Source organism: Engystomops pustulosus, chromosome 2, assembly GCF_040894005.1.
Source record: "Engystomops pustulosus chromosome 2, aEngPut4.maternal, whole genome shotgun sequence".
NCBI lineage: Eukaryota > Metazoa > Chordata > Amphibia > Anura > Leptodactylidae > Engystomops > Engystomops pustulosus.
In genome coordinates this window covers 10,046,230-10,069,965 of record NC_092412.1, presented here as the reverse complement: position 1 = coordinate 10,069,965, position 23,736 = coordinate 10,046,230, and the positions used below count along the sequence as shown (strand labels likewise).

The following is a 23,736-nucleotide window of genomic DNA, read 5'->3' as shown; positions in this document are numbered from 1 at the left end:
TTACATGTTCGGTATCGCTGTGGCCTAAAACATACACTGGAGAATCAAAAAAAGTTACAGGTGTCAGAATATGGCGCCACTCTGGATTTTTTTTTTTTCATACAAGGTTTTAGATTTTTTTTTTATAATTAAAGTACTAAGACATAACTATATTACATAAATTTGTTATCTCTGAGACCTAAAGAATAAAGGGAACTAGATTCTATATCTCTGCATGACTTCTTACCTCAGAATACCCCCATAGTATTATGCATAGTGTCCTTCATATATGTATTTTAACAATATGGAGGTAAGTACCTGTGCACTCGGCTGCCGTCTCCCCCTCACCCCGATGTGGGTTTAGCTTACTCCTCCTTCAGGACGATGTGGGATCGATCAGACAACCTAAGGTTAAAGTACTAAAGGGGATCTGAAAAATAGTGAAAAAAAAATTTGAAGAAAAAGTAGAAAGATCCAAAAGGTTCATCATCCTCCTTCCCCTAGAACTGATAAAAAGAAGACAGAAGAGGAGCTGCGCTGAGCATTGAGGGCGTCGGAAGGCGAGTATGTAAGTTTTTTTTATTAACTCGTTTATAAGCCGAGGTGAGGTTTTTCCGCATTTTTGTGCTGAAAGACTCGACTTATACACAATATATATGGTACCTTTTTACGTACTAAACATACAAGCACAGTTGCAAATTTAACAGAGTTTTTTTAAATTAACAATGTTGACAACATCACGCCAGATTTATTGTGGTGCTCACAGCATTTTTAAATATTGTTAATGGGCCAAGTTCAAATTTTCGGCCTATATCTCTCTTAAATACAGATCTCAAATTATATTCTAAAATACTGGCTGAGACGTTGCCCCCCCCTTCTGCCGGGGCTCATACACCAAGATCAGGTGGGCTTCATCAGAGGGAGGGTCTCCTCAGACGGCACTTGCCGCTTCATGTTGGATTGCGTGGTGCGCACTCGAACGCCTTCTCTACTCCTTTCTTTAAAGGGGTTTTCCCACAAACAAAAGTTAAGCCCTCTTGACAGGCGCACGGTCTAACTGAGCACTGGAGCGCCCTCTACAGTGCAGAAATTTGTGTATGAAGTATAGTGCGGCCACGCTCAGACACTTCTTAAATACCTGTGCAAGCAGTTTGCACTAGAAAGAACGTGCAAAGTCCAACAGAAAACTGGCACATGGCCCTCAGTAAATGTGCCACAACGATTTGTGGGGGGCTCTGGTGAAGACAAGGTGCCACTTAGACTCCAATCCAGGGTTGCGGCTAGTACCATCATCCCAGAATGGTCTTGCTGTGGCGGGGTGCCACCAGGTCATTCCACGGGTGCGACTAGGCCCGTGGTGGCAGCCAAGGTAAGGAAGCAGGAACGGTGGCACCGGGACGGATCACCGGAGTAGGAACCGCTGGATGGATCACAGGAACAGACTTCGGGAAGGCAGGACCTCGGCAGGATGGGAAGACCACGGGAATACTGGACTGCCATAGAAATAAGGACCGCTACAGGGATACAGGACCGCCACAGGAATACAGGACCGCTACAGGGATTCAAGAACGCCACAGGAATACACAGGAAACCCAGGAACATGGAGGAACACTTGAGTACCGACACACAGAGGAATCCTGGAAACGCTGGAACACTAGGAAACACAGGAGGGCTTTCACTTCAGGGATACTAACTTGAAGATCCAGCATAAAAGGAGAGGACAGAGGAGAAGGAGGGAGAGAGAGAGAGGAGAGAGAACAGATTTAATTATTGGGGGGGGGGGAGCCCTGTCTCATGCAGGGATGGGGGAGAGATCTCCAGACAGCCCGAGCGGCCATTTGATGGGTGCCTATGCTGGTGGCCGGACTATTTGCCGGTGGCCAGGAAGGATCTGTATGTGGCTGAGTCCAGGGAAGCCAGGTCTTGTGGAATTTCTCATACGTGTCTTGAATTGAGGCAGTGAGTTCCTCCATGAGCATTATTTCATTGACCTTCGAAAGCCAGAGGGACACAGAAGGAGCGTCCGTTTGACGCCACAAGAGGGAACTACATGATCTTGCCGCCATAACAAGGAAACGAAGGAGCGATCGTTTGTATACCTGGAGAGAGATCTCGCTATGCTGAAGAAGAGAGCCGCATCGAGGGGCAGAGAGTAGTCATCAATCTGCCTAATCGTGGATTGGACTGCGTCCCAAAAGGGAGTCAAAGTGGGGCATGACCAGAAAATGTGAAGGAACGTGCCCTCCTCCACCCCGCACCTCCAGCAGGTTGGGTCCGCCTCTGGAAACATGCTATGGATTCTGGTTGGAACCCGATACCATCTGGATAGCGATTTGTAGATTACTTCTTGGAAGCGTGAACTGATGGATGACTCGTGGGATAAGGAGAAAATTCGCTCCCTTTGCTCTGACGTGAACGTCACTCAATTTTATTTCTTTACTATTTTTCAGACCACCTTACTTTAACCCAAGGGTGTCTATTCGATCCTACCACGTACTGCTATATTACAGTGTTTTTGCACATGATTTGTGGCCAACTACACATATGACTTTATGATGTTAGAGAGAGTCTGCACTCACCAGAAACCTCTGTCCACCACTTATAACAAATCATAGATCCCAACAGATTAAAATTTTGTGAGTTTTTTTGCACTTGTTTTTGACAAATTGTGTCTTCTTGTGCAGGGGAGTCAAATCATTTTTCACAGGGTTTAGTATTTACATTTATAAAGAATTACCATTAAAATCAGCCATTTGAGGACAAATACAAACCCAAAGTAACAGAACTAATGTCAGGCTCAGGGATAATGGACCCACTGGACCGCCGCCGATGATGACGTAAGCCGACACCTCAGACCGGAGTCTAAGTGGTACCCGGTTTTCACCAGAGCCCGCTGCAAAGCAGGTTGGACTAGTTGCGGCGTTGTACCTCCAGGTCGTTCCGCAGTGGCAGCCAAGGCGCAGTACAGAATCTCAAGGCAAACTCGTGGTCAGGGACAGGCAAAACGGGAATGAAATAGAGGTCACAGCGGGAAATCAGGATAATCGCAGAGGGCATGGAACAAAGCTTTCTCTTAGGCATAGAGCACAAAGATCGGCAGGGGTCACAGGAAGAGGCTGACCATTTATAATAATAATAATCTTTATACAGCACCATCAAATTCTGTAGCGCTTTACAAATCATAGGGGACAAATACAACTATATTACATATATAGTGTCCTAAGTGGGACTTACGTTTAAGGGACTTGAGTTTGAGGGACTTTAGCAGGTAACTGCTGTATTTTGTGTTACTTTGACTGTAAATTCTTCTTTCCGTGCATATTTCTATTGTAATTCCCATTAGAACAATGGACTCCATAAGTGGCATTGCTACGCAGTGTACATCCTGTGCCATGTATGCTTTCCTTGAACAGCCATTCGAGGGGGAATACTGCTGTGTGGGGTGTGTGAAAATTGCTCATCTGGAAGCTCAGATTCTGGATCTAAATGAGCAAGTTTCAAGGCTGCGGGCAATTGACAATATGGAGTGAAGTTTGCTGCTCCTGGAGCACAAACTCACTGGGGCAGATGGATGTGGGGAGGGAAGTATGGAGGTGCAGAGTGAGGGGGCAGCTAGTTGGGTAACATGTAGAAGGCGGGGTAAAGGGAAGAGTTGTAGGGAGTCTAGTCCTGATCTGGTGCACCCCAATAAGTTTGCCAGGCTGGCGGATGAGGGGGATATCAGCTCTGGGGTAGCAATGCTGCAGCAAGACGTGGCCTCTAGCAACCAGGGGACTGTCTGCTCCAGTAAGAAGGGTAATGGGAACACAGGCAAGGTCAGACAGGTGCTGGTAGTGGGAGATTCGATTATTAGGGGAACACACAGGGCAATCTGTCACAAAGACCGTGCATACCGAACAGTGTGTTGTTTGCCGGGGGCTCGGGTTCGGCATGTTGTGGATCGGGTTGACAGATTACAGGGAGGGGCTGGTGAGGAACCAGCGGTCATGGTCCACATTTGCACTAATGACAAATACTACCTGTACCACGTGCCACACCAGAAAGGCAGCGGGAGATCAGGGAGGTAAATAAGTGGCTCAAAAGTTGGTATAGGAAGGAGGGTTTGGGTTCATGGAGAACTGGGCTGACTTTTCTGTTGGCTACAGGCTCTACAGTAGGGACGGGCTGCACCTCAATGGGGATGGTGCAGCTGTTTTGGGGGAAAAAATGGCTAGAAGGTTGGAGGAGTGTTTAAACTAGAGACCTGGGGGGAGGGCAATTACACTTGTGCAGGGCAAATAGACAGTGTAGATAGAAAGCTGGGAAGAATGGGAAGAGCTGGGGAATAAGAACAAAAGGAATACGGAGAGGGAAACCCATATAAAGTGTATGTACACAAATGCCAGAAGCCTCACAAACAAAATGGAGGACCTCTTGATGTTGGAGCGGAAATATGATATAGTGGGTATCAGCGAGACATGGCTGGACAGTAGCTATGACTGGGCTGTTACTATAGATGGTTATAGTCTTTTTAGAAAGGATCGTATAAATAAAAAAGGGGGAGGGGTTTGTTTATATGTAAATTCTTGCCTCAAACCCGTCTTGCGAGATGACATCGGTGACGCAAATGCAAATGTGGAGTCCCTATGGGTGGAGATAAGAGGAGGGAAAAAGAATAATAAAATATTACTAGGGGTTTGTTATAAGGCTCCAAATATAATGGAGGCAGCAGAGGAAATGCTGATAAGTGAAATGGATGCGGCTTCAAAGCATGGTGAAGTACTTATCATGGGGGACTTCAATCACCCAGATATTGACTGGGGGGCAGAAACATGCAGGTCCTTCAAAGGCAGCAGGTTCTTGTCAACAACAAAAGATAATTACCTGTCACAACTAGTCCTGGAGCCAACAAGAGGGAGGGCACTGCTGGACCTCATCCTAACCAACAGACCTGATAGGGTATCAAAACTACAGGTTGGGGGGAACCTGGGGAATAGTGATCATAATATCATTGATTTTGTATTACGCTTTACTAAGAACGTTAGGGAAGGGGCAACCAACACTCTAAACTTCAGGTGGGCAAATTTTCAGCAACTAAGGGAAGACCTTAAAGGCATAGACTGGGATAATGTTCTCAAAGACAAAAGCCCCCCCAAAAAGGGACTTTTTCTCATATATTCTGAAAAAGTCCTGTGAGAAACACATACCTTATGGGAAAAAGCATAAGGGGAAAAAGAAAAAGCCAATGTGGCTAACTAGTCTTGTAAGGAAAGCAATAAGCGAGAAAGATAAGCCGTTTAAGGTGCTAAAACGTGAAGGTAGCAATGAGGCATTACAGGATTATATAGAAAAATAAATCCTGTAAAAAGCAGATAAAGGCCACAAAAATAGAGACAGAAATATTGCCAGGGAGAGCAAAAATAATCCAAAATTATTCTTCAAGTATATAAATGATAAGGATCAAATAGCAATCCTGGAAACTACAGACCCGTGAGTCTAACAGCTGTGGTGGGGAATATATTTGAGGGGTTTGTTAGAGATGCTATCCTAGAGTATCTCACTGTGCACAACCTTATAACCCAGCGTCAGCATCGGGTTTATGAGAGATCGCTCCTGTCAGACTAATCTGATTGGTTTCTACAAGGAGGTAAGTTCAAGACTGGATCTGGGGGACGCTGTGGATGTTGTATATCTGGACTTTTCAAAGGCATTTGACACTGTGCCACATAAAAGGTTGGTATATAAAATGAGAGGCTGGGAATAGGGTAAAATCTGTGTATTTGGGTAAGTAATTGGCTTAGTGATAGAAAACAGGGTCGTCATTAGTAGCACATTCTCAGATTGGGTTGACGTTACCAGTGGAGTGCCACAGGGGTCAGTATTGGGGCCACTTCTTTTTAACATTTTTATTAGTGACCTTGTAGTGGGTTTACACAGTCAAGTTTCAATATTTGCAGATGATACTAAGCTGTGTAAAGTAATAAATACTGAGGTCGATAGTTTAGCATTACGGAGGGATTTGTGAAAGCTTGAGGAGTGGGCAGAGAAATGGTTGATGAGGTTTAACGTAGATAAATGTAAAGTTATGCACTTGGGCCATGGAAACAAAAAGTATAATTATGTTCTAAATGGTCAATTACTTGGTAAAACTGGAGCTGAAAAGGACTTGGGGGTATTGGTGGACGGTAAACTTAATTTTAGTGACCAGAGCTGCCAAAGCAAATAAAATTATGGGATGCATCAAGAGAGGAATAGATTCTTAAGATAAAGACATAGTTTTGCCCTTATACAAATCCCTGGTAAGACCACACATGGAATATTGTGTACAGTTTTGGGCACCAGTGTATAGTAGGATATAGTAGAGCTGGAACGGGTGCAGAGGAGAGCAACCAGGATTATTAGGGGAATGGGGGGATTAGAATACACTGACAGATTACAAAATTTGGGATTATTCAGTTTAGAAAAAAGACGACTGAGGGGAGACCTCATTACAACGTACAAATACCTGAACGGACAATACAAGGATCTCTCCAAAGATCTTTTATACCTAGGCCTGTGACCAGGACAAGGGGGCATCCTCTACGCCTACAGGAGAGGCGATTCTACCATCAACATAGACAAAGGTTCTTTACTGTACGAGCAGTGAGACTATGGAACTCTCTGCCGCAGGAGGTTGTTATGGTGGACTTTATGTACATGTTCAAGAGAGGCCAGGATGCCTTTCTGGAGAGAAAAAATATCACGGGTTATAGGGATAAAACATTTATTTAATTCTTAAAGGTTGGACTTGATGGACTTGCGTCTTGTTCCAGCCTTATATACTATGATACATTACAAAGAACAAACAGTCATAAGGAACAATAGGAGTGAGGGCCCTGCTCAAAAAGATCTTTCAGACTATGAGGATGAGGGTGTTGACACAAGAGGTTGTATAATGGTCCAACCAATTTTTTTTATTAAGGAACGATATAGAATAATTTAATAAATAATTTCATAAATAAAAATTTTGCTGCATCAACCAGCCATCATCTTATTTACAGGGTCCTAGTTGAAAAAGACTGCAGAGAAGCCTGGAACTTGGTAAATATCTGATGTTTGCCAAATAACAGACGGGAGGAGGACATAGGATGGATTAGTAAAGGGAGAGTTGACATTTCATGCAGTTATCAAGTGTGATAGGCTTGCCTAAAGAAATGGGTTTTAAGAGCACGTTTGAAGCTTTGGAGGGTGGGTATTAGTCTGAGAGTCCGGGGATGGGCATTCCAGAGAATTTGAGCAACTCAGGAAAAGTCCTGGAGACGTGCTTGAGAGGTTTGAATTAAGGTTCAGGTTAATCTAATATCGCACGGGAAGGGCGATAGACTGAGATGAGAGATAGGAAGGTGCAGCATTATTCAGAGCTTTGTGGATGAGGGTTATTATTTTAAAGTGAATACGGAAGGAGACAGGCAGCCAGTGCAGTGATTAGCACAAACGGGAGGCATCCGTGTAGCGTTTGGCCTGAAAGACGAGCCTGACTGCTGCATTAAGAATAGATTGAAGAAGAGAGAGTTTAGCGAGTGGAAGACCGATTAGTAGGGAGTTACAGTAGTCTAGTCCAGAGTGAATAAGTGCAACAATTAGCATTTTAGAAGTTTCAAATGTCAGAAACGGTTGGATTCTGGAGATGTTTCTGAGATGCATGCGGCGAGAGTGAGCAAGAGATTGAATATATGGTGAAAAGGAGAGGTTGGAGTCCAGCACAACCCCAAGACAGCGGTGAGGTGAGGGTTAGGTTGGTTAGTAGATGGTGGAAAGGCAAGAAGTTCAGTCTTAGAAAGATTAAGTTTCAAGAAGAGAGAGGACTTGATGTTAGAGACAGCAGAGAGACATTCACTAGTGTTCTGGGGTAAGGCCGGGGTGATGTTACGTGCAGAAGTATATAGCTGGGTGTCATCAGCATAAAGATTATACTGGAAACCAAATCTGCTGATGGTTTTTCCAATGGGGACAGTATAGAGGGAGAAGAGAAGAGGACCTAGGACTGAGCCCTGAGGAACCCAACACTGAGGAGAGGACCTAGGACTGAGCCCTGAGGAACCCCGACACAGAGGAGAGGACCTAGGACTGAGCCCTGAGGAACCCCGACACTGAGAGGAAGATGAGACGATAAAGATCCAGAAAAGGAGACACTGAAAGTGCGGTCAGACAGATAGGAAGAAAACCAAAAGAGTGCAGTGTCCTTTAGGCCAATGGAGTGAAGCATCCTAAGGAGGAGCTGGTGGTCCACAGTATCAAACGCTGCCAATAGATTCGCGGAAACAGATTGCAGGGGGTCAAGGAGGGAGTTAACTGAGAGATAGCGGGTTAGCCGAGAATAGACCAGGCGTTCCAGTTTGGAAATGAAAGGGGGGTTAGACTAACTGGTAGTTAGTAGCGTTGGATGGGTCCAGAGAAGGTTTCTTTAGTAATGGGGTTACAACAGCATGCATGAAAGATGAGGGGAACAACACCAGAAGAGAGAGAGAGGTTGAAAATTTTAGTGAGGTGAGAAGTGACTGCTGGGGAGACTGTACGAGATGTGAGGGGATGGGGTCACTGATGCAGGCAGTGGGGTGATCAGAGGAGAGAAGCCTGGACACTTCTTCCTCTGTGACTGGTTCAAAAGAAGAGAGTGAACAAGATAAGGTACCGGAGGAAAGGGGATTAGTGGGGTGAGTGGATTGAGCAATTATTTCAAATGCAATCAATTTTATCCTTAAAGTAGGCGGCCAGATCTTCAGCCCCAAGGTCTGTGAGAGGTGGCTGCACCTTTGGTGTTAGTAAGGAGTGAAGAGTATCAAAGAGCCTTTTGGGGTTGTTAGAGAGAGAGGATATGAGATTAGTAAAATAGACCTGTTTAGCAAGGTGAAGGGCAGAGTTAAGTTTTTAGCATAAATTTGAAGTGTAAAAAGTCTGTAGATGTGCGCGATTTTCTCCACAGACGTTCGGCAATCCTGGAGCACTGCCGAAGGAAACAAGTTTGTTCAGTGTGCCAAGGTTGCCTGTATGTGTTGAAAATTTCGGATAGTGAGTGGTGCCATCTCATCTAGCGCGCTTCTGACAGTGTGATTATTGTGGTTAGCCAAGTTTGGACAGATGAAAGAAGAGATGGGGGACAGTGGAGACTGTAAGTTTTCTGTGAGTTGGTGAGTATCCTTTGCACGTGGATTCCGGTATAAATGATGGGTGGAAGGATTCTGAGAAGGTGAAGGATTATTGAAAGTAAAAGAAAGAAGGTTATGGTCTAAAAGTGGAAAAGAAGAATTGGTAAAATTAGATATTGAAGATGGTCCAGAGAAGACCAAATCGAGTAGGTTTCCCTCATTATGAGTGGGGGAATCGCAGTTGTTAAAGACCTAGAGAAGTAGTTAGTGCTAAGAGCTGAGAGGCAGAAGGGGAAATGGGAATGTTAACAGGGATGTTGAAGTCTGCGATGATGATGGTCGGAATGTCACAGGTTCAGGTTACATCACTCATTCAAGTTCATAATAAACACATGGGGGACGTTCTCACAGAACATATTGGAGCAGATTTACTTACCCGGCCCATTCGCGATCCAGCGGCGAGTTCTCTGCGGTGGATTCAGGTCCAGCCGGGATTCACTAAGGTAGTTCCTCCGACATCCACCAGGTGGCGCTGCTGCGCTGAAGTTCCCCAGCCTATTCCTAGTGAAGGCAAGTGCAAGCTCCGCGACACTTTTTTTTTTTTTTTAAATGCGGCGCTTTTTCCGAATCCGTTGGGTTTTCATTCGGCCACGCCCGCGATTTCCGTCGTGTGCATGCCAGCGCCGATGCGCCGCAATCCGATTGCGAGCGCCAAAATCCCGGGGCAATACAGGGACAAACGGCGCAAATCGGAAATATTCGGGTAACACTTTGGGAAAACACGAATCGGACCCTTAGTAAATGACCCCCATTGTGCTGAGGGGTCTTCACTGCTGCAGGGGTTACAAGGTCATGACTGTGAGCTGCAGCGTCCAACTGCCCCATGTAACATACACCTCAACCCCTACCAGACACACAGCCCCATGTAACATCCACCTCAACCCCTGCCAGACTCGCAACCTGTGTAACATTGACCTCAACCCCTGCCAAACACGCAGCCCCATGTACCACACACTTCAACCTCTGCCAGACACGCAGCCCCATGTAACACACAACTGAACCCCTACCAGACACACAACCCCATGTAACACACACCTGAACCCCTACCAGACACGCAGCCCCATGTACCATACACCTCAGCCTCTACCAGACACGCAGCCCCATGTACCACACACCTCAAACCCTGCCAGATGTGACGTGCCGCCCTGTCCCATGTACCACACACATTTACCTTTGCCAGACGGGACGCCCCATGTACCACATACCTCAAACCCTGCCAGACACGCAGCCCCATGTAACGTACACCTCACCCCCTACCAGACACGCAGCCCCATGTAACGTACACCTCAACCCCTACCAGACACGCAGCCCCATGTAACGTACACCTCAACCGATACCAGATATGTAGCCTCATGTAACATACACCTCAGCACTTATCAGCCATGCAGTCTCATGTAACCCATCTCATAGCAGCTCTGCTCCCCTGCTGTCAGGTTCCCGCCAGACACATGTACACACCGCCCTGCTGTCAGGTTCCCGCCAGACACATGTACACACCGCCCTGCTGTCAGGTTCCCGCCAGACACATGTACACACCGCCCTGCTGTCAGGTTCCCGCCAGACACATGTACACACCGCCCTGCTGTCAGGTTCCCGCCAGACACATGTACACACCGCCCTGCTGTCAGGTTCCCGCCAGACACATGTACACACCGCCCTGCTGTCAGGTTCCCGCCAGACACATGTACACACCGCCCTGCTGTCAGGTTCCCGCCAGACACATGTACACACCGCCCTGCTGTCAGGTTCCCGCCAGACACATGTACACACCGCCCTGCTGTCAGGTTCCCGCCAGACACATGTACACACCGCCCTGCTGTCAGGTTCCCGCCAGACACATGTACACACCGCCCTGCTGTCAGGTTCCCGCCAGACACATGTACACACCGCCCTGCTGTCAGGTTCCCGCCAGACACATGTACACACCGCCCTGCTGTCAGGTTCCCGCCAGACACATGTACACACCGCCCTGCTGTCAGGTTCCCGCCAGACACATGTACACACCGCCCTGCTGTCAGGTTCCCGCCAGACACATGTACACACCGCCCTGCTGTCAGGTTCCCGCCAGACACATGTACACACCGCCCTGCTGTCAGGTTCCCGCCAGACACATGTACACACCGCCCTGCTGTCAGGTTCCCGCCAGACACATGTACACACCGCCCTGCTGTCAGGTTCCCGCCAGACACATGTACACACCGCCCTGCTGTCAGGTTCCCGCCAGACACATGTACACACCGCCCTGCTGTCAGGTTCCCGCCAGACACATGTACACACCGCCCTGCTGTCAGGTTCCCGCCAGACACATGTACACACCGCCCTGCTGTCAGGTTCCCGCCAGACACATGTACACACCGCCCTGCTGTCAGGTTCCCGCCAGACACATGTACACACCGCCCTGCTGTCAGGTTCCCGCCAGACACATGTACACACCGCCCTGCTGTCAGGTTCCCGCCAGACACATGTACACACCGCCCTGCTGTCAGGTTCCCGCCAGACACATGTACACACCGCCCTGCTGTCAGGTTCCCGCCAGACACATGTACACACCGCCCTGCTGTCAGGTTCCCGCCAGACACATGTACACACCGCCCTGCTGTCAGGTACCCGCCAGACACATGTACACACCGCCCTGCTGTCAGGTACCCGCCAGACACATGTACACACTGTCCTGCTGTCAGGTTCCCGCCAGACACATGTACACACTGCCCCGCTGTCAGGTTCCCGCCAGACACATGTACACACTACCCTGCTGTCAGGTTCCCGCCAGACACATGTACACACTTCCCTGCTGTCAGGTTCCCGCCAGACACATGTACACACTGCCGCTGTCAGGTTCCCGCCAGACACATGTACACACTGCCGCTGTCAGGTTCCCGCCAGACACATGTACACACTTCCCTGCTGTCAGGTTCCCGCCAGACACATGTACACACTGCCGCTGTCAGGTTCCCGCCAGACACATGCACACACTACCCTGCTGTCAGGTTCCCGCCAGACACATGTACACACTGCCCTGCTGTCAGGTTCCCGCCAGACACATGTACACACTTCCCTGCTGTCAGGTTCCCGCCAGACACATGTACACACTGCCGCTGTCAGGTTCCCGCCAGACACATGCACACACTACCCTGCTGTCAGGTTCCCGCCAGACACATGTACACACTGCCGCTGTCAGGTTCCCGCCAGACACATGCACACACTACCCTGCTGTCAGGTTCCCGCCAGACACATGTACACTGTGACCGTTCTCTCCTCTGCTTCCCGCTCTGTGAAGAGACTGCGCAGTAAGCAGCGCCCCTTTCCGGGAGGCTCCGCCCCTTCCCGTGACATCATAGCTGCAAGGAAAAGCTCCATACAAGACACCGGAGGAGCAGAGCTTGGGCTTGTTATCATTGCTATTCGTCTCCCGCCCTCCTATAGCTCCGCCCTGTATTTTCCCCCGCCTCCGTGTAGCTCCGCCCCCGTGTAACCTCTGGCCAGTTGAGGAATTTTTGTCACAAGCTCATTGGACTCAACAGCAGCAGAGTATGTAACTGTATATATATGTCTGTGTACAGTATAGGTGTGGGGTGTATATATGACTATGTATGTAGCTGTATATATGTCTCTGTATACAGTATAGGTGTGGGGTGTATATATGACTATGTATGTAGCTGTATATATATGTCTCTGTATACAGTATAGGTGTGGGGTGTATATATGACTATGTATGTAGCTGTATATATGTCTCTGTATACAGTATAGGTGTGGGGTGTATATATGACTATGTATGTAGCTGTATATATGTCTCTGTATACAGTATAGGTGTGGGGTGTATATATGACTATGTATGTAGCTGTATATATATATATATATATATGTCTCTGTATACAGTATAGGTGTGGGGTGTATATATGACTATGTATGTAGCTGTATATATATATATATATATATATATATATATATATATATATATATGTCTCTGTATACAGTATAGGTGTGGGGTGTATATATGACTATGTATGTAGCTGTATATATATATATATATATATGTCTCTGTATACAGTATAGGTGTGGGGTGTATATATGACTATGTATGTAGCTGTATATATGTCTCTGTATACAGTATAGGTGTGGTGTGTGTATATGACTATGTATGTAGCTGTATATATATATATATATATATATATATATATATATGTCTCTGTATACAGTATAGGTGTGGGGTGTATATATGACTATGTATGTAGCTGTATATATATATCTCTGTATACAGTATAGGTGTGGGGTGTATATATGACTATGTATGTAGCTGTATATATATATCTCTGTATACAGTATAGGTGTGGGGTGTATATATGACTATGTATGTAGCTGTGTATATATATATATATATCTCTGTATACAGTATAGGTGTGGGGTGTATATATATATATATATATATATATATATATGTCTCTGTATACAGTATAGATGTGGGATGTATATATGACTATGTATGTAGCTGTATATATATGTCTCTGTATACAGTATAGGTGTGGGGTGTATATATATATATATGTCTGTATACAGTATAGGTGTGGGGTGTATATATATATATGTCTCTGTATACAGTATAGGTGTGGGATGTATATATGACTATGTATGTAGCTGTATATATATGTCTGTATACAGTATAGGTGTGGGGTGTATATATATGTCTCTGTATACAGTACAGGTGTGGGGTGTATATATGACTATATATGTAGCTGTATATATGTCTCTGTATACAGTATTGGTGTGGGGTGTATATATGACTATGTATGTAGCTGTATATATGTCTCTGTATACAGTATCGGTGTGGGATGTATATATGACTATGTATGTAGCTGTATATATGTCTCTGTATACAGTATAGGTGTGGGGTGTATATATGACTATGTATGTAGCTGTATATATATGTCTGTATACAGTATAGGTGTGGGGTGTATATATGACTATGTATGTAGCTGTATATATATATGTCTCTATACAGTATAGATGTGGGGTGTATATATGACTATGTATGTAGCTGTATATATATGTCTCTGTATATAGTATAGGTGTAGGATGTATATATGACTATGTATGTAGCTGTATATATATGTCTCTGTATATAGTATAGGTGTAGGATGTATATATGACTATGTATGTAGCTGTATATATATGTCTCTGTATACAGTATAGGTGTGGGATGTATATATGATTTGTATGTAGCTGTATATATATGTCTCTGTATACAGTATAGGTGTGGGGTGTATATATGACTATGTATGTAGCTGTATATATATGTCTCTGTATACAGTATAGGTGTGGGGTGTATATATGACTATGTATGTAGCTGTATATATATGTCTCTGTATACAGTATAGGTGTGGAGTGTATATATGACTATGTATGTAGCTGTATATATATATGTCTCTATACAGTATAGGTGTGGGGTGTATATATATGTCTCTGTATACAGTATAGGTGTGGGGTGTATATATATGTCTCTGTATACAGTATAGGTGTGGGGTGTATATATGACTATGTATGTAGCTGTATATATATGTCTCTGTATACAGTATAGGTGTGGAGTGTATATATGACTATGTATGTAGCTGTATATATATATGTCTCTATACAGTATAGGTGTGGGGTGTATATATGACTATGTATGTAGCTGTATATATATTTCTCTGTATACAGTATAGGTGTGGGGTGTATATATGACTATGTATGTAGCTGTATATATATGACTCTGTATACAGTATAGGTGTGGGGTGTATATATGACTATGTATGTAGCTGTATATATATGTCTCTGTATACAGTATAGGTGTGGGGTGTATATATGACTATGTATGTAGCTGTATATATATATATATATATATATATATATATATATATGTCTCTGTATACAGTTTAGGTGTGGGATGTATATATGAGTATGTATGTAGCTGTATATATATGTCTCTGTATACAGTATAGGTGGGGGTTGTATATATGACTATGTATGTAGCTGTATATATATATATATATCTGTATACAGTATAGGTGTGGGGTGTATATATATATGTCTCTGTTTACAGTCTAGGTGTGGGGTGTATATATGACTATGTATGTAGCTGTATATATATATATATGTCTCTGTATACAGTATAGGTGTGGGGTGTATATATGACTATGTATATAGCTGTATATATATATATATATATATGTCTCTGTATACAGTTTAGGTGTGGGGTGTATATATGACTATGTATGTAGCTGTATATATATATCCCTGTATACAGTATAGGTGTGGGGTGTATATATGACTATGTATGTAGCTGTATATATGTCTCTGTATACAGTATCGGTGTGGGGTGTATATATGACTATGTATGTAGCTGTATATATGTCTCTGTATACAGTATCGGTGTGGGATGTATATATGACTATGTATGTAGCTGTATATATGTCTCTGTATACAGTATAGGTGTGGGGTGTATATATGACTATGTATGTAGCTGTATATATGTCTCTGTATACAGTATAGGTGTAGGGTGTATATATGACTATGTATGTAGCTGTATATATATGTCTCTGTATACAGTATAGGTGTGGGATGTATATATGACTATGTATGTAGCTGTATATATGTCTCTGTATACAGTATAGGTGTGGGGTGTATATATGACTATGTATGTAGCTGTATATATATATTTCTCTGTATACAGTATAGGTGTGGGATGTATATATGACTATGTATGTAGCTGTATATATATGTCTCTGTATACAGTATAGGTGTGGGGTGTATATATGACTATGTATGTAACTATATATATTTCTCTGTATACAGTATAGGTGTGGGGTGTATATATGACTATATATGTAGCTGTATATATATATGACTCTGTATACAGTATAGGTGTGGTGTGTATATATGACTATGTATGTAGCTGTATATATATGTCTCTGTATACAGTATAGGTGTGGGGTGTATATATGAGTATGTATGTAGCTGTATATATATGTCTCTGCATACAGTATAGGTGTGGGGTGTATATATGACTATGTATGTAACTATATATATTTCTCTGTATACAGTATAGGTGTGGGCTGTATATATGACTATATATGTAGCTGTATATATATGTCTCTGTATACAGTATAGGTGTGGGGTGTATATATGACTATGTATGTAGCTGTATATATATTTCTCTGTATACAGTATAGGTGTGGGGTGTATATATGACTATGTATGTAGCTGTATATATATTTCTCTGTATACAGTATAGGTGTGGGATGTATATATGACTATGTATGTAGCTGTATATATATGTCTCTGTATACGGTATAGGTGTGGGATGTATATATGACTATGTATGTAGCTGTATATATATGTCTCTGTATACAGTATAGGTGTGGGGTGTATATATGACTATGTATGTAGCTGTATATATATATTTCTCTGTATACAGTATAGGTGTGGGGTGTATATATGACTATGTATGTATCTGTATATATATGTCTCTGTATACAGTATAGGTGTGGGGTGTATATATGACTATGTATGTAGCTGTATATATGTCTCTGTATACAGTATAGGTGTGGGGTGTATATATGACTATGTATGTAGCTGTATATATATGTCTCTGTATACGGTATAGGTGTGGGATGTATATATTACTATGTATGTAGCTGTATATTTATATATATATGTCTCTGTATACAGTTTAGGTGTGGGGTGTATATATGACTATGTATGTAGCTGTATATATATGTCTCTGTAAACAGTATAGGTGTGGGGTGTATATATCGAGTGAGACATATATTCTAGAAGTGAATAAATTGGATGGAATGTAATTAATGAACATAGTAATAGAAAGAAGTACAAAAATAGAACGTGAAAAATTTTTTTTGACACCAATCGCTAAAAATAAAGTGCCAAGTGCATATAAAATACATGTAAAGTGCAGGCGTAGATATGAACAATCAGCCATAATTGTCCCAAATAGGTCTCTGTGGTCAAATCTAATCGGCACACTGAAACCAACATATACACGTATACCTGCATGGGCCCATGCTCATTCACCCAACACACACACCGCAACATACAATCAAAGATATTATATGAGCAATATAATACATGTAAAGCAATACAATAATAGATACGAAGGGTACTTAATATGTCATTATGACCAAGCAAATCTTGGAAACTGGACCTGTATGCGGTCAAATTACACAAAGGGATCGGACCGGAGATTTGGGAAAGCAGGCATCGCTCCAAGCAGAGCAGACGTGAGTTTGATAAGACTTCTGGGAGGAACCACACACGGCCAATGGGGACCCAGGAAGGAGGCCGTCAGGCGGAGCTTTAATAGAGTCGAGACATGAGTCTGAAAATAATGAAGCAGTACACTGAGCATCAAAATACAAACAGAGCAAAAGGCAGAAAAGTAGTGTTCTCGAGGACACCAATGGAGGAAGCAACCCCTGGATGGAGGGTGGGCGCGTGCCCCCATAGATAGAAAAGATGGTGGGAAAGGAAGAAAAAAGAGACAAACGAGAAAAAGAGAAAAATTACAGAAAAAGAAAGGGAAAGAAAGGGAAAGAAAGAGAAAAAGAAAAGTGGGGGAGGGTGAGTGATCACAGGGAGTGACCAAAATGTGTGTGGGGAACCCATGGTGAGGTAAATAGCAATACTGAAGAATGGAATGCCCCCTGTGACAGGTGGAAAACCAGTGAAATGTGAAATAGTGATCCATGGCCAAGGAAATGTAAGCCTGGTGCTGAGTGACCCAAAGAAAAATGAGTGTGGCCAAATGCCACCAGTATAAGGAAAGAATGTGCATGTGAGGCTATGCGAAAGGTGTATGAAGGAAATCAGTGTGCCCGTGCGTGTGTCAAGAAGGGATCACTATGACATAAGGTGACCCGGAGTGCAAAAAATATATAAGCAAATGGTGAAAAGAATAACCAAAAACGTGATGGAAGGGCCAAAAAAGTGAACGAAGAAAACAGTGAGAAAAAAGAAAATGAAGGAAGAAAATGAAAAACCGAAAAAACCAATGGGGGGCATGCTGCAAGAATAAGGGCCTGACCGATGCAGATACCTACTTTTTGTAGAAGCCGGAGAAGAGTATTTCTTCATTCATCCCCAAGGGAGCCAGTGTTCTCAGTTCGAATATCCATTTGGCTTCGAGTCGGAGAAGGGCCGGGGTTAAGTCCCCTCCCCTTATGTTGGGTTGCACTCTGTCAAGGCCAATGATTCTTAGGTTAGAAGGATCACCTCTGTGCACACTGAGGAAATGTTTTGCCACTGTGGATAATTGTTTCCCATCTTTGAGATCTCGTCCCGCATTATTAATCGTGGAGATGTGTTTCTGTACTCTTTTGCGTAACTCCTGGCCTGTTTGGGGCATACATTTTGGGGCAGGAACACATTAGGCCATAGATGACACATCGCGACTGGCAATTCACATAGGTCCAGAGTTTGATGCTCCTGGAATCAGCCGGGTTTTGAAAGTTGTCACCTCTTAGGATCAAAGGACAAATTGTGCAATCTCCACACGGGTACGTGCCACGGAGTCGTTGACCATGTCCGATTGCCCTTTTTGGTCATTGAAAGTGGCTTTTAGTTAGACTGTCGCAGAGATTTTTGGCCCGTCTGGCGACCATCCTCGGTACAGGGGGAATATGTATGTCCAGTCTGGGCTCACTGGGCCCCAATTTTTATGTAGCAGTTTGTATATGTCAGACCATTGATTATGGTAAGTCGTTATGAGGCAGGGTTTGCCATCAGACATTTTGATTCTTGGTACAAAGGTATCTTGTCTTGGAGTTTGTTTGGCACGGATAAAAGCCCTAGAGACCACTTTTTTCGGGTAGGCACGGTTCTGAAGTCTGTGTGTTAGATCTCTAGCTTGCTCAATGAATTCTTCTTGTGTGCTACAGTTCCTCCTAACACGTAAAAATTGCCCTGTTGGGCTGCCGTCTTTCAGGTGTCGGGGGTGAAAGCTCCGGTAGTGCAGCAGGTTTCTTTCCTGTTTAATGTTGTTTCAATGACTTTCTGCTGGAGGGAAATCCGTAGGTCCAGAAAATTTACTTCTGTTTGGGAAAACACCGGTGTTAGCCGTATTTGCCACTCATTAGCATTGAGATCCTCCACAAATGCCCGACAGGTCTCGGGTGGTCCCCCCCAGAGGACAAGCACATCGTCGATATAGCGATACCAACCGATGACATGCCTCTGGAAGTCCCTGGATGGGTACACCCTGGTCTCCTCCCACCAACCTAAAAATAGGTTGGCGTAGGAAGGGGCACAGCGTGCACCCATCGCTGTACCCGAGACCTGCCTGAAAAAAGTCCTATCAAAGACAAAATAATTATGCCTCAGTACGAACCCCAAAAGTTCCAAAAGGAACATTTGATGGCGCTCATCCCCCACCTGCTCTTGTTGCATGTAATAGGCCACTGCATTCACACCCACCTCGTGTAAAATGTTGGTATAGAGGGACTCGACGTCCATGGAAATGATCCAGATTTCTTCTTCAATGGCCGTGAGGTTCAGTTTGTTTAGTTGGTCAATCAAGTGTGAAGAGTCCCTGATGTACGAGGTTAGTTTGGTGACACAATCCTGTAGAAAGAAGTCAATGTAAATGCATGATTTTTTGCATAAGCTGCCAATTCCCGCCACTATAGGTCTCCCGGGGGGGTTTGACACTGCCTTATGCACCTTTGGTAACATGTAGAAGGTGGGCGTCACCGGTGTCTTAACCGTGAGAAAGTCCTTCTCTCGTCGTGTGATAGTGCCCGACCTCAAAGCGAAATCTATAAGGCGATCTAATTTGTCCTTAAAGACACTGGTGGGGTCTGAGGGTAAAACAGAATAATGTTGGCGATTACGTAATTGCCTATTGGCTTCTGAAATATATTGTTCTGTTGGCCACAATACGACGTTTCCGCCTTTATCGGCCTCTTTTACAACAAAATCAGTATTCTTACGTAGGTCTTGGATTGCCTGCCGTTCGTCTATGGAGAGATTTTCAAATTTTCGTGGTTCCTCCTTAAGATCTCGTATATCACGGACCATACAGTCGAAGAAAATCTGAATGGCTGGGAATAAGCGTAAATTAGGAGTGGCCTGTGACGGTGTACGTGGTGTAAACTGTAACCTACCTGTTGCACGGCCATGCGTTTCCTCATTTTCCCTTAAAAGATCCAAAAGATCTGAGAAGGTCCTACGATCCACATCCGACATATGGTCCATGAGAGAGGGCTGGTGATATAAAAGTTTGAATGTCAGCTGTCTACAGTATAGATATACGTCTTTTATAAGGGTAAATTTGTCAAGCTTTTGCATCGGAGAAAAACTCAAGCCTTTACTCAGGACCTGCTGTTCAATGCTAGATAACCTATAGGTGGAAAGATTAATAATTTGTAGATCATGCTTACCCTCCGTGTTCAATTGTTGTGTTTTTGAGGACCCCTCTTGTAGCTTGGTGACCACCGGTGCCGGAGGCCTCTTTTTCTGATGTTTGGTATGTTCGTGTCCGAATTCCCTGGGTCGCCATCCAGTTCGCTTGTGTCCGAGGATAAAAAATCGTCGCTAGGGGACATTTCTCTGCTCTCTTTTGGTCTGGTTGTGCGTTTTGGAAATCTCCTCATATTACCCGTATGCGTCCATCTGTAGGCTGTTCTCCGGTCATAGTCACCCCGATCCCTGGCAAATTTATCCAGTTTCTTTTGTATGATGTCTTTTTCATATTTGTCAATTGCCTCCTTCAATTTTAGCCGGAATGGCTGTACTAACATGCATTTGTGTTGTGTGACTTTTATGATCCAGGGATCTATACCCTGACATTTCCAGGCTTCTGCAGAGTTTTGTAATCTTCCTCCTACCAGCAGATATCTGGCAGGGATATCAGTTGGTTTGGCTTCTTCCATGTGCCCTACAGTGTCTTCTCCTATAGAAGGGAGTCCATTAGTTCATCCAATTGAGAACCAAATAGTTTTCCAGGCTTAAATTCCATATTGCATAAAGCACTCTTAGATTTTATGTCCGCCACCCAAGACTTAAGTCGGCTCTTCTACCTGACAAAGCCATACTCTCTGCTGACAATCTCACAGCCTGACTGGAGGCGTCACATAAAAATTCACTTGCCAACGACCTGTATCTAAAGGCCTTCAGGAGATCATCCTTGTGGACTTCCTCGTGAATGTCATCTTAGAGCTGATTCAAACTGGACCTAAGAGATTTATCTACTGTAGAACTGACTTTGACTTGAGCCGCTCCTGTGTCATATGAACTTCTAAAAGTCTATTTTACGGTCTAATACTTCCTGTAAACTAGCGACATCTTCTACAGCGGTGGTTGCGAACCTATGGCACGGGTGCCAGAGGTGGCACTCGGAGCCCTTTCTGTGGGCACCCAGGCCATCACCAGAGAGGACTCCAAGTAGTCCCAGACAGCCCAGGACTTGCTGTGCATAGAGCTATTTTAAAGTGACAGCGCTACCTGGGACTACTGGAGGAGTGGGAAGGTGTGGACAGATCTGGATTATCCTTGTAGCTGGATGTTTTCTACCTTAGAGTTTCTTAAGGTAGAGTTTCTTAAGGAGTTTCTTAGACAAATTGTCTGATATAAGACATCATCTCCTGAGATAGGGAAGAATCATCCTGAGCTCCTGATGCCTACAATGTCCGTACAGTCTGAACTCACAACCATCCGGCAATAAATCTTCACTATTATGGCAGGTCAGATGCTTCCACTTAGAAGACACTTTGCCGCCTCTAGTCTCGGCCTTCTTGAATCTTCTGATCCACGGCTGCACATCTACAATGAAACCAACATACTACTACTATATTGTCCTCTAATCACACTACTTATTGTTGTGGGTTGTCGCCTTAGAGGCGGGTTCTCAGAAAGCAATATGGCCACGGCTTGATAAATACAATCTCCGACACTAACTATAATTTGTTACCTCTTTAAATGCCGCCAGGAAAGCTGCATAAAAATACAGCATATAAATCAATGTGTTGCTTGCTCTTCAGGACATACCCGACGGCGACACAAATATGCTGTCATTTTGGATTGTTACTTACTGATGACCTAATGGGGAGTGATTGTCCTCCCAAAAATGGTGGTGCCCACGCACAATATCACATTTTGATTAGGTTTGGGACATATGGATTTAAAACCTGATGACTGCTAATTAGGGCGGAGCGCGTGTTCCTGTCTCTACACATTCTTTTGCCTTTAATCTTTATCATTTTTCCTCAGGTTCTATAGATACAGGACTCCCTGAGGTTTCTCCTAAAGATGATCCTTTCCATCAATGATCCACCAGGGATCCGGGAGAAGGACAGAAAGCAGATGGCGGCCAGGATCCTGGAGCTCACCCTGGAGATGATCTCCTTGATAACCGGAGAGGTGAGAGTCTCCCAGGACACGGCTCTTATCTCTAGGAATAACAGCGGGAAATGACTGGAGAGGTGAAGGATTCTTAGGATCTATGTAGTGATCAGTGTCTCCCCATACACAGGATTACACAGTAGTGAAGAAGTCGTCTGGTGAGTGTGTGACCCCCCGTGTGTCAGGAGGATGGACCCAGAGCCCCATCACCGAGCCTCCACCTCATTCACTGATACATGAGCAGAAGATCCTAGAACTTACCTCCAGGATCACTGAGCTGCTGAGCGGAGAGGTGAGCGCTGCCGGGAATGCTGGGACATTGTACAATAACACAAGGGAGGGGTCTGGGTGATGACTGTGTCATTGTGGGTGTCAGGTTCCTATAAGGTGTCAGGACGTCACTGTCTATTTCTTCATGGAGGAGTGGGAGTATATAGAAGGACACAAGGACCAGTACAAAGACATCATGACAGTGAATGGCTCCCCAGGAATGGACAATGGAAGAGACTACATGGATGCGAGGATATTAGACATTACCACAGAGATCATCTCCTCGATAACCGGAGAGGTGAGAGTCTCCCAGGACACGGCTCTTATCTCTAGGAATAATAGCGGGAAATGACTGGAGAGGTGAAGGATTCTTAGGATCTATGTAGTGATCAGTGTCTCCCCATACACAGGATTACACAGTAGTGAAGAAGTCGTCTGGTGAGTGTGTGACCCCCCGTGTGTCAGGAGGATGGACCCAGAGCCCCATCACCGAGCCTCCACCTCATTCACTGATACATGAGCAGAAGATCCTAGAACTTACCTCCAGGATCACTGAGCTGCTGAGCGCAGAGGTGAGCGCTGCCGGGAATGCTGGGACATTGTACAATAACACAAGGGAGGTGTCTGGGTGATGACTGTGTCATTGTGGGTGTCAGGTTCCTATAAGGTGTCAGGACGTCACTGTCTATTTCTCCATGGAGGAGTGGGAGTATATAGAAGGACACAAGGACCAGTACAAGGACATCATGATGGAGGACCACCAGCCCCTCACATCACCAGGTAAGAGGAGACCTTCCTATTGTTAGAGGACAGAGCAGGTGTGATTAGTCTGTTCCTTCTGGAATCAATATTCTGGTTTGGCTTAATCCCACATCATGTTATTAGACTTCTTGTAGGCCATGTTTGGTGTTAAGGGGGCTGCCTTCAAGGTAGCAAAAGG

The 23,736-nt window shown here is 44.4% G+C and overlaps 1 pseudogene; it reads left to right on the top strand.

Annotated features, from left to right (window-relative positions):
- The window catches only part of LOC140116881 (uncharacterized), a 40,199-nt pseudogene that overhangs the window by 11,454 nt on the left and 5,009 nt on the right, over positions 1-23,736 (top strand).